The 18,701-nt window shown below is 30.8% G+C and overlaps 1 protein-coding gene across 1 annotated transcript in view; it reads right to left on the reverse strand.

The window, feature by feature from the left end:
- STPG2 (sperm tail PG-rich repeat containing 2) overlaps nt 1-18,701 on the reverse strand; it is a 464,008-nt gene that overhangs the window by 271,178 nt on the left and 174,129 nt on the right. The window lies entirely within an intron of this gene.

An 18,701-nucleotide genomic window follows, 5' to 3' on the forward strand; every position in this document is an offset into this window, starting at 1 on the left:
ACTTTTCCTCTTCAAACCAAACCAACAAATGCATAGTTCTAATACAACTCAATTCTACCATTTGTTGGTTTTCATAAGAAATTCACTCACACCAAACATGTCATGGTTATATTTTAGCTGAAAATGATTAGATTCACAGTGAAGGGTAGGATCCAAATCTGCATGTTTGCTATTGTCCATCATTTTACTGATCCCTTCAACTTTTTCTTGGAGTTACTTTGCTCACTCTAACAGTTAGAATTAGATTCAAGTATACACAACCAAAAACCCAAAAGAAAAGGTGAGTTTTACCTTTTTCTCACCAAAAAAAAAAAAAGAAAAGAAAAAGAAAAATCAGCAATCTATAATTAGAATGTTGGCTCAACACTACTGAGGAACTCATCTCCTTCCCATCTTTCTCTTCCACCATACATGGAACATATCTTTTACCTCAAAGTCACATGGAGCTCCAAGGAGAAGAATGGTCACTAGAACTCCGGGGGATAAGTGGGCAAAGAAGATGAAGTGGAAGGGGCAAAGGACATCCTCTCTCTATCTCCACTTTAAGCAATCTTTTTACATGTCCCACACAATGATATTCAAACTTAGACAGTAGTTACACCTAGCTAGAATGGACTACTAGGCATATAGTCTATTATCTGAATACGTTACTGCTCTGAATAGAATTAGTTTCTAGGGAACACTGAAATGTAACTAGTCCATCCTATCCACCATCACTTCATAAAAGAATGAGCTGGTAAATAGAAAGGGATGTAAAGCATGTGACAGAGAAAAAGTGAAAGAATTATTGGAAACAACAAAAATATAAAGTAAATATGGTCCCTGGAGAATAGCACTTCAATATAAAATTAAATTGATTGAGGGATGAAGGTGAGGGAATAGGATTAAAAACAAAAGGTAATCTATTTGACTATGATATATCAAGTACTACACTAAGTTGTCGAGTATGTAATGGCGAACAAGAGAAATATAATCCTTACTCTCATGGAATTCATATTCTAGTGGATACTATGAGAGCAATAAAATCACAATGACTCTAAATAGTTAGCTGGAGGACCAGACATAGAATAAAATGGCTTTCAATATTGGTATTTTTACAATAAACCAAAATGAATTCTCAAAGATTGACTAAAACTTTAGGGAAAGAAGAGTCTTCAAAACTGCTAGTGAATACAATATGATTAAGGAATCAGTATTGATTACTACTATTCTAAGATATGCAAAAATATCACTGCTTTTTCAATTTTTAGAATATTGGAATTATTATTTTTTAGAAAAAATCAAAAAAGAATTAAGGATTTTCATCCATCATATGTTTGTACACATATACCCACAACTTATTTACTATGAGTATTGTTAAGTTAACCCTATAAGGTAGGACTAATATCCCATTTTACAGATGAGAAAATTTAGTAACAATTTGTTGAGGAATAAACTGCCCATGGTCAAATGACTGACTGGTAAGCAACAGAGCTGAGATTCAACTCTAAGAGTCTGATTCCAAAATCTGTTCTCTTAGCCAATTCATTATGCTTCCTCTCCATTGTTTATTCATTCAGTTTCCCTAAGCTTATTTTTCACATCCTTTAATCTTAATTGTGTTTCTATTAAATTTTCTTTAACCCCAGCAAATGTAAAGGGGTTGATTTCTATATAAAATATTATAGGGAGATGAATGAATTAGAGAGAGGAGTAAAGAGAACAAAGCTGAGATCTGCCAAGTGTGTGGGGGAAGAGGCATTTAACACATTACTGAAATGATAGCTGGAATTTCACTAGGTAATGTGGACAGGACATTTTGTATAGGGAAGAAGAGCACTTTTAAAGACTTTAAAGCCATTTGTGTCTACTATCTTAATAAAATTAAATAGATCAATCAAACTTAGAAAGTTTATTTCTAAAATATCTCCAAAAGATAATAAATGTTATTTATTATTGTTGTTATTGCTGAGAGTGTAGTGAAATTAGGAGAAGCAACACTGTGAAACTAAAAAAAAAAAGAGTGCAACCAAAAACTCCAGAATTTGTGCTGGTTTTTCTGTTTATTAATTTTAGGAATAATGGGAGAATAATTTCAAAATGCTGATTTTCTTACAGCATTTTGAAAACTACTAAGTGCTATACAAATATAAGGTTCGGCCATTAGGCTTAATCACCATCATTATACGTTAGCTCAGTAAATAAAGTAAGAGGATGATCACAGTACACTTCATACTGGAAAACTGATCCAAGAATAACTCCACAAAAATGCAGAAATAGATGTTTCCTTTTAGTCAAAGAGGGAGTACTGTTGATCCTTCAGTTTATAGTTAAGTTGTAACAATTGCCTATATAGGTTTATCAGTTTTCTCCCTGTCGATTTTTAGCCAAAATTATATCACAAAATAATCCGCTTTTTTTAGATCATATTGAAAGGCCCTATTCAGATTTTACTTATAACACTGAGCCAGGGGCAATTTAATCATGTCTCCCAGGCAACACAAAATTGAATTAAAAATTCCAGTTCCTATCAGGGGTCTCCCATGTGGACTCTGTGCTAGGAGTAGTGATTTGGTTTTCTCGTCCCCCACAAAATTGTTCTAGCCTCTTTGCTCTACCAGGTGCTATTAGTGCTAGGTACCAGAGAAAGGATTGCAAAATCAATGAGAAACTTTCAGTTTCTTACTTCCTGCATAAAAGAGCTACCTGGATCGGTTTTACAGTCAAATGTAAAAAGAGTTAACCCCTATCTTTTTGTTCACTAAAAAGATGTAATCAGTTAATTTCTCTACTCTACCTTTCATTATTTTAGACTAAATACTGTTGGCCCTAATACTTGCTTTAACCAGGATAAAAATGACCTCTCTTCAGTTGTTTTTCATAGTGGATTAACCCTTCTTTATTTCTCGTTCTAAGTCTCTGGTGGAATATTAACCTAAGATATCAAATTACTAACTATTAATTTTCTGCTTTTAGGAACTATCAGACAAAGATGAGATTTATATATTCTATCTATGGCCTATTCTTTATTTGTAAAATTAAAATTTAATTGCACAAAATTAGGTGAAACATGGTAGAACAGTTCCATAATTTGGGTAATTTTTTATGTATCAGATATTCCATTTTTACTAAAAGACTACTACTTTTTGATTCGCTTTTAATTTTCTGTGCCAATTATATATGATAATAACATTTCATTATTAGAAATCTAAGTAGTGATGTCATGATATTGTATAAAGAAAAAATATCACGAGAGAAATTAAGACCCCAAGATATACTGCCAGTAAAGATTTTGTCATCTCTAAATTTATTTTTTGTCCCAAATAAAATAACTATGAATGGTTTAAGTTAGTCCTATAATGAATCAATAGGAACATAGCAGAATCTTGACTCTGAAATATCTTCTTGCCTCATTATTCAGTGATTAATGTGGTTTAATATTATTATGATAGTATAAAAAAACACTAAAAGCAACAGGAAAATATATATTTCTAGTTCAAATAATTTGGACTTACATAATCAAGTTGCAATGATTAAAGAGAACTATACAATGAGTTAAAAATAATCTCTGAATAAATTCTTTTTAGTTACTTTATGGATATACTTATTTAATCATATTTCCTTAGAGTAAAAAAAAAATGAATGATTATATATCCTGTTATATTGTTTATATCTATATCCATATCTGTAATATAGCTGCTGAGAAAGAGGAGGGAATATATATATAACACTTTTGAGCATACAGCCAGCTTTTCAATTAGTAGTTGATTAGACTATTTTGAAAATTTGATTAACTTTCTTCCCTTAGATGATTATAGTTGAACTTTACTCTGTACCACTGGAAACAATTGAGATAGCTCAATGACAGTAATTACTATATTAATCTCAATAAATAACAGAGGTACACAAGATAGAAAAATTGTGCTCTTTATTATGTCATTTCATGCAATCAGTTCCAAAAACTACTAAAACGTAAGATAACATTATGATAGAGAATATGTTATTTTCAAAATAATAAATAACATTGCTAACAAAGAGGAAATGGATGAGGTCTTTTGTAAATTATATCTATATATTCTGATAAAATTATTCTAATTCAATCTTTCTGTATTGCCTCAAAAAAATAATCGTCTACAAAAATGTTTCTTAATGAACTCTGCCTGAGATGCTTTTGAATATTCAGATCAAAGATAAAAGAAAATGTTTTGCATGTAAAAAAATAGAGGCACTACAAAGACCTTCTTTGCTGTAACCTGCCTAGATAACAATAATATATGTCTGTTAAAATACAAGCATCATAATTTTACTAGTCTTTTAAGTTGGTTATAATTGTTGTGATAAATCATATAATATTTTCCCAGTAAGAGTTTTCTTTTTAATTAATGTAAAGTAGATGAAAACAAATCTTGGCATATATTTAAAAATTGTTCATCTAGAAATACATAGTACCCTATACAGAAGGTACTGTGAAAGGCAATTCCAGGCCATTTGTTAATTATAAGATAAAATTTTAATTCATCATAGCATCATGATCTGTCTATTCATCACTCTATTTTTATGAGAGGGTTTCTCTTTAAAGTATACTACCACAGATTACTCTTAACAACATGAAAAGAATGATTTTAAGTCTTTGTATAAGTTTTTGAAGCATTTTCTATTTTAAATTATACTATGATTTGTAATAAATACAATTTTATATAGGTCTGTGTTTATACAAATGAAGAAGTTGATGACTGGAATAAAAATGAAGCCCTTTTTTAAAAGTTTGTGTTCAGATGCCATGGTGGTTATGACAGAAAGATAAATGTGAAGGAGAAAATTGGGAAGGATGAAAGAAAAATATGGTTTTCAAGTTTACAAAAAATAAAACATAAGATTACAACAAAAACAACAATAAAAAATGTTTTTCCCCACCTGGCACCAGACTTCTCTAATTTCTATTAGAAAAATGCCTTGATTATCAGTTGCTTGGAGATGAGAAGTGAAAATTCAATGAGCATAATCTTTACGAAGACGGTACAACAGCAAAAAATTTGATAACATTTTGTTAAGAATTTTTGTGTCTGTGTTCATGAGGAGTACTGACTTGTAGTTTTCTCACATGGAAAGTATCTGTATGGCTTTGTTAGACAGGATATGCTGGCCTCATAAAGAAGATAAATAAAACTCCCATCTTTTCCATTTTCTACAAAAGTTTCTGTAGTATCACTATTTCTCATTCACTCCTTAAAAATAATGTTTGTTCCTGGCACATTCTTGTCAGAAGGGTTTTAAATAAGAATTCAATTTCTTTAGTAAATATAGAACCGAACTATTCAAATTTTCTATTTTTTCTTGAGATAATTTTGGTAATGTATATCTTCCAAGAAATTTGTCCATTTCACCTAAGCTGTTAAAGTCTTTGGCATAAATTTTTTCATAATATTTTCTATTATTCTTTTAATGTATGTAGAATATGTAAGATGTCCATTTTTAATTTCTGATATTACACAGAATTTTTTGTTGTCAACTTAAAATTTCTATTGCTAGTATATAGATATAGGTGTTCTTTTATATATCGTTTGTATCTTTTTAATGTGTGTTGTCTCTTTATATTCATGAGTCTGCCTAAAGGTTTATCAATCTTATTAACTTTTTTAAATAACCGGTTTTCTTGTTTCATTATTTATTGTCTATTTTTTGTTCCATTGAGTTTCAAACCTTTTTTCTTTTCTATGTGAACATTAAAAACAACTGAATGCATTTGTTTTTTTCTCATTGTGTATGAAAAAATTCCCTAATTTTGGAGTCAAGATAGACCTGGGATCTAATTTTGATGTTGCTAGTTACTACCTACTTACAATTTTCTTGGTTATTTTATTAATAATATAGAGAAAACGATACCTGTCTCATAGCATAGCCGAGAGAATTCAAAAAGGTAAGCGGCATGCTTAGCTTCTTAGTTATTTTGATTACGAAATTTAAATAAAACATGTCATATCTAAAACTAAAATATTCATGTATCAATTATTTTAATTCTTATGGTAATTAAAATGTCATGAAAAAGATTGCATAAACATTCACATATATGTGTTTCATTGACTAAAGCATAAAATTTTCCAAAACCAAATATTAAAAAAAACCTAAGGATAATTTTAGTTTTCTCTTTTAAGACCACTTTGCTTCTATTAACTGGGCAAAATCATTTTACAATTGTTATACTCTTTTATTTAATCCACATTCTACACCATCACTACATCTGTCAACGATCAAATGTAAACACCACATACTATAATCATATTTAAATTTTATTAATTTTCAAATTCTCAAAATATGGATGATTATATAAAACTAAAATTAAGTCTCACAGTTTTATGGTGAGTGAATTTAAATTTTACAAAATTTTTCAAAAGATTTTTAACTGTAATAATTCCCTAATATTTTTCTCTTTTAAACACTTGCTAATAAAGATTAATATATAAAATGTTAGCTAATCTTTGACTACCTAGATGAAAACAGGCTAGGCCTATATGCGTTACACTAAAATACTGGACTTTGCAAGGAGAGTATGTTATTTTTTTCTAAGAGCTTCCTATCAAATTTCCCTTCCTGTTAGTCTTCTCTTATCTCTAAATATGTAAAAATTTCAGTTCACTCAAGAAATGATTGATTGACCACTTAAGTGACAGAACGCTAAAACCATAAGTCAACCTTACATGAAAAGGTTAAAAAGAAAAAGTTTTTAAAAAATAGTTGTCAGCTTTTACAGTAACTTGACTGTACATTTATTTCTCTATTCGTTTAGTTTCTATTACTCCCACTAGATTATAAAACCCACATAGGCAAGGATCCTGTCTACTTTTGCTCATAATTAGATTCCAGTACCTCACAGAGCACAACAGGAACAAGGTGCTCAACGTGTTTGTGGGATAAATTAATTAATTAATTAATTTACTAAAATTAATGAGTATATCTCTTTTTCTCTCCAAAATATAAGATGTTATGGTGGAAAACAAGTAAAATTTTCCTGAAACTCATGTTGGTCTAAGAAAACTGAAAATTTTCTGCAATAAAATAATAAGTAAGTAAGTAAGTAAATACATACATACATACATACATACATACATACATACATACATACATACAAAAAGAATAGAACCTAACATCCAAGTAGTTTGGTTAACTAAGCTATTCTGCAGACTTTGATGAAACATCTAGTTTATAAGAGGTTCTTATGACTCAAGGAAAGAAATAAAGAGATCCCATTTTTGTTTTCTTATCTCTGACTCCTATAGTCTTCTGACTAGGTGTATAAAATGTTTCACAGAAAAGGGTCTGGGAAGATAATTACAGAAATACAAAAAGAGAATTGATTACTAGAGATCCTCAGAGATGCATATCTCACTTAAGATGCAGGGTAATATGCATGTAGCTTTTAGATTAAGTAACTTTCTCTGACAGAGAATGTGAAATATAGTAACTGAGGTTATAGAAGGTGTTTTCAACCTAAACTTAGGAAAATATGGCTGCAATTTTTATCTGTACAGCATAAAAAATTAAGTGACAAAGTGAACCAAGACATTAGGGAATTAAGATTCTTAATGAATGAAAGCTTCCAAGTTGCTTTTGTTTTACCATAAATTTCTAAATACATTCGATGCTGCTGCCTGACAGATACTCCATATTGCTTATGCACTATTATTTTTCACTTAGATAAGAGTACCACTTAACCCAGATATAGTAGGGTATGTTTTTTGGCTGGATTTCAAAAAGTGATGATTTATATTGCCTTCCCCAGGCTCTAGCCCAATCTCCTTTGTTTTAACCTGGAGAAAGTTTAATGGAAGAGGTAGGATCTATTTTGTTCAAGGAAGTGAATTTTCATCTATGTAAAAGGAACTAACATCAAAGGAATTTAGCTGGTGATCTGGGGCTCATTAACAACAGACTTTAATCAAATGTGCTATATTGCCTAAGCAGCTAAATTTCCCTGGCCCATTGCTGCAGAAGCTGTAATGTCTTAAATTATTTTTGTTTTATTGCTGTGTAATTAACAAACAAAAATATACATATTTAAGGTATAAAACATGTTGGTTTGATACACATATACATTATATGTAAATGATTGCCACAATCAAGCTAATTAACACATACGTTACCTTACATAGTTAACTTTTTTGGGGGGGGGAGGGGTATGGTGAGAACATTTAAGATTTACTCTCAGAAAATTTCAAGTATACAATAATTATTAAATATTGTCACCATGTTGTACATTAAATCCCTAAACTTGCTCATCTTATAACTGAAAGTTATCATCCTTTGACCAACCTCTCCTCTCCCTCCTCTCCTCGACAACCATCATTCTACAATTGGGTTTGAGTTCAACTTTTTTAGATACCACACATAACGGACATCACATAATATTTGTCCTTCACTGTCTGGCTTATGTCACTTAGCATAATGTCTTTAAGGTCAATTCACGTTGTTGCAGATGTCAAACTTTCTTTCTTTTTAATGATTGAATAATATTATATGTATATAAACACATTATATATGATAATTTTCTTTATTCATATATATTTACACAATTTTCATTATCCATTCATCTGTCAACAAACACAGGTTGTTTCCATACCTTGGCTGTTATAAATAATGCTGCAATGAACATGAGAATATAGCTATCTCTTTAAGACATCGATTTCATTTCCTTTGGATATATAACCAGTAGTAAGACTGCTGGATGGTACTATAGTTACATTGTTAATTTTTTGAGGAACCTTCATACTGTTTTTTCATAATGGTTATACCAATTTACATTATGAACAACAGTGCATAAGGATTCCCATTTCTCCACATCCTTGTCAACAAATATTATCTCCAGTCTTTTTGATTTAAAAAAAAAATCCTAACAGGTGTGAGGTGATATTTCATTGTGGTTTTAATTTGCATTTCCCTGATGATTAGTGAGCTGAGCATCTTTTCACCTAGCTGTTGGCCATTTGCATGTCTTCTTTGGAAAAATGTCTATTCAGATCCTTTGCCCATTTTTAAACTGGGTTATTAAGGTTTTTTTGCTATTGAGTTGGAATTCCTTCTGTATGTTGGATGTTAATTCCTTTCAGATGCATTGTTTGCAAATATTTTCTCCCATTCCATAGGTTGTCTTTTCATTTTATTGATTGTTTTTTTTCACTGCACAGAAGCATTTTGGTTTGATATAGTCCAATTTGTTTATTTTTGCTTTTGTTGCCTGTGCTTTTAGTGTCATATCCAAAAAAATCATTGCCAAGACCAATGTCAAGGAGCTTGTTCTTGTTTTCTTCTAAGATTTTACAGTTTCAGATTTTATGATCACGTCAATGTATTTTTAGTTAATTTTAGTGTAAGGTGTAAAATAGTGGTCCAGTTTCATTCTTTGCATATGGATATCCAGTTTTTCCAGAACCATTTATTTAAGAGATGATCCTTTCACCATTGTGTATTTTTCTCACCCCTATCATAGATTACCTAACTATACATGTATGGGTTTATTTCTCAGCTCTCTATTCTACTGTGTCTGTTTTTATACCAGTATCATACTGTGTTGATTTCTATAGCTTTGTAAGATAACTTAAAATTAGAAAATGTGATGCCTCCCATTTTGTTTTATCTTAAGATTGCTTTGGCTCTTTAGGGACTTTTAGGATTCCATACAAATGAGAGAATTTTTTTCTCTATTTCTATGAGTATGCCATTAAACTTTTGATAGGGATTGCATCGAATTATAGATAGCTTTGGATAATATGGACATTTTCACAATAATATTTCTTCCAATCCAAGAACACATGATATCTTTCCACTTATTTGTGCCTTCTTTAATTTCTTTCATCAATGTCTTATAGTTTATAGTGTACAGATTTTTCACCTTCTTCATTAAAATAATTCTAAAGTATTTAAATGCTATTATACATGAGATTCTTTTCTCAATTTCTTTTTTGTATAGTTCTTTAATTTTTTTTTAAATAGTGTTTTTAGTGCTTATAACTTCACCACACATCTAGACTGTGCACCTTCTTCAAGTATAGTAATTGTTTTGAGAGACAGAGAGAAGGAAGGAAGGAAGGAAGGAAGGAAAGAAGGAAGGAAGGAAGGAAGGGCTGAATGAAGGAAGGAAGGAATAGATGAAGGAAGGAAGGAAGGAAGGAAGGAATAGGGAATGGAAGGAAAGAAGGAAGGATGGAATGAAGAAGGAAGGAAGGAAGGAAGGAAGAAGGAAGGAAGGAAGGAAGGAAGGAAGAAGGATTGGAATGAATGGGATGAAGGAAGGAAGGAAGGAAGGAAGGAAGGAAGGAAGGAAGGAATGGAATGAAGGAATAGTTAGCTGAAGGATTTGGAATGAAGGAATGAAGCCGAAGGAAGAAAGGAAGGAAGGAAGGAAGGAAGGAATGAAGGAAGGAAGGAAGGAAGGAATGAAGGAAGGAAGGAAGGAAGGAAGGAAAGAAGGAAGGAAGGAAGGAAGGAAGGATTACAAATACAATGAGTGTAAAAAGGTAGAAAGAGATGAGAGGATAACATTCAAAAAGAAAAAGTAAGGTATTTTCCCCTATCATTTTGATTTATTTTATATGATGAAATTTCTACCCTCTTTAGAGGTTCTTATTTTAGAATAAAAAAAATATTTACCGTTGTATCAGTTTTCTATTGCTGAAGTAAGAAATGACCACAAATTTTGTGGCTTAAAATAACACAAATTTATTATTCACAGCTCTTTAGGTCAGAAGTACAGTGGGCATGGCTTATTTCTCTGCCTCTATTTCACAAGCCAAAATAGAAGTGTCTGCAGGGTTGCTCTCCTTTCTGGAGTCTCTAGAGAAAAATCCATTTCATGAAACATTCAGATTTTTTCCAGAATTCAGTTCCATATAGGAGCCCCCATTTCCTTGCTGGCTAGTGGCTAGGGGGTCATTCTCAGCTTCTTGAGGCTGAATGCATTGTTTCACTTAAGGCCATGTTCTTCCATCTTCAATGCCAGCAAGGAAAAGTAAAATCTTTCTCACATTTAACTCTCCTCTTCCTCTTTCTTCTGCTGCATCTTTTACTGACTCTTCTGCCTTCCTCTTTCGATTTTAAGGGCCCATGTGATTAGATTGGGCCCTTAAATAATCTAAGATAGTCTCCCTAATTTAATGTCATCTGATTAACAACCTTTAATTCTACATATAAAATCTCTCTGCCATGTAACATTAACATATATTCACAGACTCTGGAGATTAAAGCATAGGTATTTTGGAGAGGTGACGGTAGGTGATGGGAAGGCATTATTCTGTCTACAAACCTATAATTTATGACAAATAGTTATTCAGTATTCATAGTATTCTAAATATAGCAGTTACTCGAATTCTACAAAACTTTTGCATACTAAGTAATCTTAAAGTACAGTTTATGTTCCTACTCTGAAAAAGCAAAACAGACCTTTGAAGGTGTATTTTCATTATTTTTTACTGACATAAGTTCACTTCAATTTGTACTTAATAAAACCTTGTGGTTCAGGTATGAGAACTATTCTGAAAAGGTGCAATGAAATGGAAAACTGTCTTTCTCAACTTTTTCCTACACTAAAAAGAAATTCATGATATAGTTCAAACATACAGAAATTGTTACAATCTCTGAAAGCATATACCCTGCAATGAATTTAATTTAATCTTTACAAAATAACTTGACTGGAAAACATAGTTCAGGAGGCTATACTGAACAATGAATTTCATTTATAGCAAAATAAAATGGCTAAGAGTACAACTATTATCTCTACTTCATATACTATACTGATGTTATGATTTTATGTAACACCATTTTTCTGCCTAGTACTGAATGCAATTTTAAAGTTGTCAAAGCCAAAACTACTTTAGAATACAAATAATCTGTATGAAATATAGTTTATATCATATTAAAGTCTTAAGCTGATAGTTTCTCTTCCAAATTTGCTACAAATATATAAATCTTATTTTTTTATTATATTTAATTAAGAAAGATTAGGCAAACTTCAAAACCTCTACTATTATCAGAATTACAATATCAAATCACATAAATAGAACTGTTATGAAATTATCAAGATAGTAATCATATAAAAGTGACCTCAATATACAGCAGCCTGTTTTATTCTGGAAATATACATATTATGTGTAAATTTATAAATGTGTAAATTTCATTTTTTTGAAAATAGGCATGTATACCAAATCTACAATTCTGTTTATCAATACTAACCTTTAAAAATAAAGCTAAACTCATATAGCACATCATATTTCTAAAAATAGGATTATTTTGTTAATTGTATCAACTGTATGTAACATAAAATTCAACTAGTCCAGAGGCATTATAGTAATAATGAATAAATAGCTCTCAAAACTATTACAATATGTAGAGATATATCAATTCTAAAATTCATAGTTACTGAATAGCTGAAAATATCTCCTAAACAATAGTAACAATGAATTTAGTGACTGTCAGGTTTAAGATGCAAAATTCTAAAATTGAAAAGTGTATATGTGTGTGTGTGTGTGTGTGTGTGTGTGTGTGTGTGTGTGTATGTAAATATAATTATGGACATGAAAAATTCCTGAGAGACTGAAAGTAGGTAAGACTGAAGAAAAACCACAGTCAAGGACATGCACTGAAGTAGCAAGAAGTATGCAGTATACAACTCAGGGAGAACTGACAGGGTTGTTATCTAGAGGTACCTGAGCAGAAACAATTAGGAACTACCACTTCTCTCTCCCAAGAAGCCATATAAGTCTCTGTCCTGTACTAGGCTAGGATTAGGGGTGAAGAGGTAGTGAGAACAGAAAGAATAAGTGGAAAACCTTGGGCAGGCACAGAAGGGAATGTCTCAGATGGCTAGTGAAACACAGTACGTGAAGACCAAATGTCAAAGCACCCCATTTATTGGCACACGTTAGCTATCTTTCTTACTGAAAATAGTTCAGAGAGCAAGCCCTAACAGCAGTAGCTCCTTTGGCCCAGGTGGGCTATACCAGCACATACATTTTAGAGTCTAACGACTGTGTGACAACATGGCCTAGTTTTCCCAGGACTTTGATTTACGCCTGTAGGTTTAGTGTCCCATTGAATTTAACATTTATTTTGAAAACAGTGGCAAGTTTGAGTGATTTATCATATAAATGCTCCGTCTAACAAGAAATCTCAATTACAAAAATAAGCATAAAATCAAGTACTGATAAACATTTGAGGAAAGACAACTCAATTAAAATGGCATGTTAAAAAACCTCATAACAAAAAAAAAAACAAAAAGATCATTCGGAATCATAGTTTAAAATCAGAATATTTAATGTCTTAAGAGAGATAAGCTAACACATATAAAACACTAGAAAATGTGGGCTCAAATAAAAATATCTATGAAAAATAGAAATAGAGATAGAAATAACATCTCAGATTATAGAACAAAAATATAAATACATGGCTTGAATAGCAGAATGAAAGCTTTTGCATTTGAGTGAGCTGGAAAATGGGCCAAATTATACTCTAAGAACTTAAAACAGAGACATTAAAAGAAAAAGTGATCTAAAGGCTAAAATTTCCAACATTAGCTGGTAATACTATAATAAATATAATATAATGTAATTAATATAATTAACATAGTTAATAAAATTAATATAATATAATAAAGAAGGCTGCGGAGATAATATGAGAAGAAACAATTGCTGGAAATTTTTGAGAATGAGAGAAAGGTATATGAACTCAGACTGAGGGGTGCAGGTAGATTTAAGCAGAACAAATGAAACAAGCAAACAAACAAAACCTTCATATCTATTCAAGTTAATGCAAATTAAAGGCAAAGAAAAATTCCTGGATGATTCCAACAACAAAAAAAATTCACGTTGACAGAAGAATGCTCAATACATACATAATCCTCAATACAGCATAAGATGCAAGCTCACTAAGTAACATAAAAAATAAAAAGATCTCAAAAACAGGTAGAAAAGACAGTGTACCTATAAAGAGATGACAATTTGAGGGCTGAATTGTCAGCAATGACAATAAAAATTTGAAATCAATGGAATGACTCTTTAAAGAGCTAAGGGAAATTAACTATCAAATAAAATGACACAGCCAGCAAAACTATATTGCAAGAATAAAAATGGAATTAAGACATTTTAATATTTTTAAAGTCAATTTGTTCATAATTAAGCTCCTGATCTCTCTAAAATCTTCACCACTTGCTTCTGTCTCCATCTCAATTAATGGAAAATATCCCCTGGTAGTCATTTAGACCTAAATCTCTAAGTCATCCTTGGCTTCTCCCTTGTCTCACAGTCTACATCAGAACAACTGGCATATGCTATCATCTTTGCTTTAAAAAAATACCTAGACTGTGACACATCTCATCACACATTCTGCTGACACTCTGTTCCAAGACACCACCATCTCTCACAGATATGCCAATAATCTATTGACTGTTTCTACCTTTTATGCCCCTCTCCAAACTATAATGTGCTGAGTGAACCTGCTAAACCAGATCAGGTCAATTGTTGATTCAAAACCTTTGATAGCCTTCCATCTCACTGTAAAGCATGACCTACCAAGCCATGTATCATCTGGATACACATCACTGGGCACCTCTACTAATCTCCAAATAATGCTTTCTGCAATAGCCTTACTGGCTTTTTTACTGTATCTTAAACTTGCTAGGCCCTCTTGTAGTATCTGTTCCCTTTGTATGCAATGCTTTTTTACTAGATACCTTCAAATTCCCTCAGTTCTTTCTGGTCTTGATTCAGAAATCACCTTCCCAGTAAGGCCTTCCTTGACTACCCCATCAAAAATCTCATATCACATTTTTCTGCTTTATTTTTTCTGCTACGCAATGTAATATACTATGTATTTTACATTTTATCTTGCTTATTGCCTGTCTCCCTTCCTATAATTTTGAGAATGAGAGAAAGGTATATGAACTCAGAGAAGCAGAGATTTTGGTATATATTACATTATACCAGCATATGATATGTACTGATTTGAATAAGTGAATGAAGTCTACGACCATAGAACCCTAAACAAGCCCAATCCCATCTGATCTTGGAAGCTAAGTAGGGTCAGGCCAGGGTAGTACATGGATGGGAGAACACCCAGGAAGACCAGGTGCTAGGTGTAAAAAATAAAAAAATAAGGGATTGTAAGCTGACAAGGTCCTTGCAATCTGAGAGATCAACCAAGGGTTGCCTCATCTAAAAAATAAATAAATGAATGAATAAGTGAATGAATGAGAGCATTTATCACTAAAAGTCTATCACTAAAGGGATTTCTAAAAGATATACTTTAAGAAGAAGGATAATGACACTATAAGGAATGTTGAGATGTAAGAAGAAATGAAGACAATAATAAACATGGTTGAATCTAACCTGTAATTTATTACATAAGACAATTTATAAGGTTAAAAAAGTAAACAAAGCTAAAGCATTGTTCAAGAGAGCAAAGATCTTGACAAAATATAAACTTTATTAAGTAAGTATGCATGTAGTAGTAGCAAAGGTATTTAATAAAACTGTAAAAATAGAGTATATAGATTCCAAACCAGTAGAGTTAACAGATGAAAAGGGGGTGGGAATGGAGGATATTGGAAAGTCCTTAAATAATTTTTTAAAAGGCATAAGAAAAAAAAAAAAAGAAAAGAAATACAGAAAAGTAGAAAATAACAGAAAAATAGAGATTTTAAAACCTAGTTATTAAAACAAAATCAATCTATTGCCTGAATATGTTAGTAACAAAAGGGACCCACTAAAAACATATGGTCAGAGAATAGCTGAGAGTAAAAAGATGGATTGGATAACAATATTCCAGACAAATAGTAATCAAAAAAAAAAAAAAAGGCTGAAATATCTAAAAGCATAAATGGAGATAAAGAGAGGAGGCATTTTAACATGATAAAAGGTTCAGCTCAACAGAGGACTATAATTTGTAGTTATCTAATAGTATTGATTCAAAAATTATTAAGTAAAAATTAAACAGATCATAAGGAGTAATTGTAAAATACATCATTATAGTGGGAGTTTTTGACATACCACTCAAAGTAATACATTAAGAAAGATATACAAGATATGAAAAATTCCATTAGTAAGCTTAATCTAGCTGACAACTATAGAGTATTACATCCAACTACTGGAAAATACACATTGTTTTCCAAGGTAAATGGAACTTTTACAAAAATACGAAATATTCGGCTATCGATCAAGTCATAAGAGATTTCCAAAAAATGGGCAGTAGGTAGTTCGCATTACTTAACTACAAAATTTACAATTTAGTTAATAATCAATTACCAAAACACTATTTTTTTAAATAAGGCTGCAAACATTTGGGAAATTTAACACAATTTTAAATAACTTATAGGTCAAAGAAGATATGATAATATAAATTAGGATATATTTAGAACTGAAACTAAAAATGTAAGCAAAGAGAAGTAGAAGAAAGAAAGACAGAAAGACAGAAAGAAAGAAAGGAGAGAGAGGGAGGAAGGGAGGGAGAGAGGAAGTTATTTTAAACCACTGAGACTTTGAAATTGTTTGTTTACAAATAGACCAATAGTTGATTAAAAACTTCCTAAATCTTTTTTTGTGAAGCCAGAAAGGAACAAACAAAATCTGAAAACAAAGACTGACAAGATAAATTCATGAAAAAAATATTACAGTTTAACCTTATTCATGAATATATGTACAATATTCTTTGATATCTCAAAGAATGTTGAGATATCAAAGAATGTTGTACATATCACAGATCCAACTGTAAAAAGCAAAAAGTATTTAAGAATTTAAGTAAATAGGCAAGAGACATTAAAAATGCACTTTACAAGAGGATATCCAAATGGCCAAAAAACATATACAAATGTATTATTTTTTCATACAAATGTATTAATTAGTCATGAGGAATATGACAAATAAAGCTCAGTGAAATACTCCTAAACCAGAATGGCTAAAATGAAAAATAATGAAAATACCAAGTGTTGGTGGAATTGCAGAGCAACTCCAACTCTCATACATTACTGATGGAAATACAAATTACTACATCCATTTAAAAACAATTACTGGGCAAGAGCTATTAAAAACTGAATATTCATAGATCCTACAACTCAGAAATTCTACTCCAATGTATATAATTAAGAGAAATGTATATTTATGTGCATCAAAAAAAATAGCTACAAGAATGTTCACTGAAATAGTATTCATAAAAGCACTAAACTGGATAAAAAAAAAATTTCCATCAGTAGTAAAATGGCTAAAGAAATTGTGATATTCTTTTATTGAGAATAAATTAATTATTGCTAGCTGCAACAACATAGATTATAACCCATAAATTATAAGGTGGAATGAAAGAAGCCAGACACAAAACAGCACACACTATATATTACTCAATTTATACATAAGTTGAAAAACAGTAAAAATAAACCAATGGTGACAAAAGCCAGAATAGTGATTCCTTTGGGGTGATGGTAGTTACCAGAAGAGAATAAAAGAAAGGGCTGAGGATGCCTATAATGTTTTCTCTCTTCATTTGATAATGGTTACAAGGTAGTTCACTTTATAAAGATGAATTGAAATACAAACTAATAATTTGGGTACTTTTCTATAGTATCATTTAATGTAATAATGTTTTTTATTTTAAAAAGTGTATGGTCTAGAGGTTGTTGATCATAATTAGTAGGTAAAGCCACAAGACTTCATTGTCCCTTGAAAACACAAATTTGATATTTCTGGTATTGTTTTGTGATAAATTTATAATAAAAATTACATATATGATTCCCAAAATGCTAAGAGATAAATACATTGAACCTATGTTGGTATAATTTAGCTTGTGCGTTAAAGAAAAAAGACTTTTGAAATATATTTTCAATATCTTAATATTTCTTAAAAATCTACACTTCATCACATTTTTTCAAAATGCAAATCACCCTGTAGTGAAGAATAAACTGCATATATAGTCTCAAGTTCAGACAATAAAACCTTCTAACAGCATAGAATAATGTTTTAAGAGAACTGTAATGTATTCAGGTAACCAATGCTGACTCTACAAAGTATGCTACAAAAAATCAATTTTTATCACTTGAAATCTATTGCAATTAGAGAGCAATGCCAAGTCACTGACACACTAATGGGTTTCAAAATATTTCAAAAAGAACAAAGAAATTGCTAAGTGTTTTAATTGAAATTCAATTCCTATACGTATAACAAATTGCATACTCTGAGCTTTCTGTAAATCTACCATACAAAATTATTATACCATACAGTGTTGAGTTTTAATAAATTTACAGCATTATCTAGATACACTTTATATAACAATTATCCTACACTAAACTATTATAAAACTTATATCTTCCAATATAAAAAAAGTTGTCTTTCTGTGTTCTAAGAGTTTAAATTTTAATTCAATTTTATAACAATAGTGTAGCATGTCCAAAGAGGATCTGCTCTACAAAATTAGACATGACTTGCTTGAAAAGAATATTATGTTTGACTGAAATATATTTTTCATGTATTCAAACTGCAACACTATCCTACATGGAAATGTTTAAACTTAAGTTATAAATTAGGTTCTCTAATTCTCGAGGTATTAAATTAACAGTTGCAAAATCATAATTTCTGACCACAAAAGATGTAATAATTACATATAAAAAGAAAAACCATTTCAAAATATCAGTTTTCATATCTCCCCCTATTCCCTTAACCTTGCCTTCTTGGTATTTATTTAATGACATTTCATCCTTT

The sequence above is a fragment of the Pteropus medius genome, unplaced genomic scaffold (genome assembly GCF_902729225.1).
Source record: "Pteropus medius unplaced genomic scaffold, Ma_sr-lr_union100, whole genome shotgun sequence".
Taxonomy (NCBI): domain Eukaryota; kingdom Metazoa; phylum Chordata; class Mammalia; order Chiroptera; family Pteropodidae; genus Pteropus; species Pteropus medius.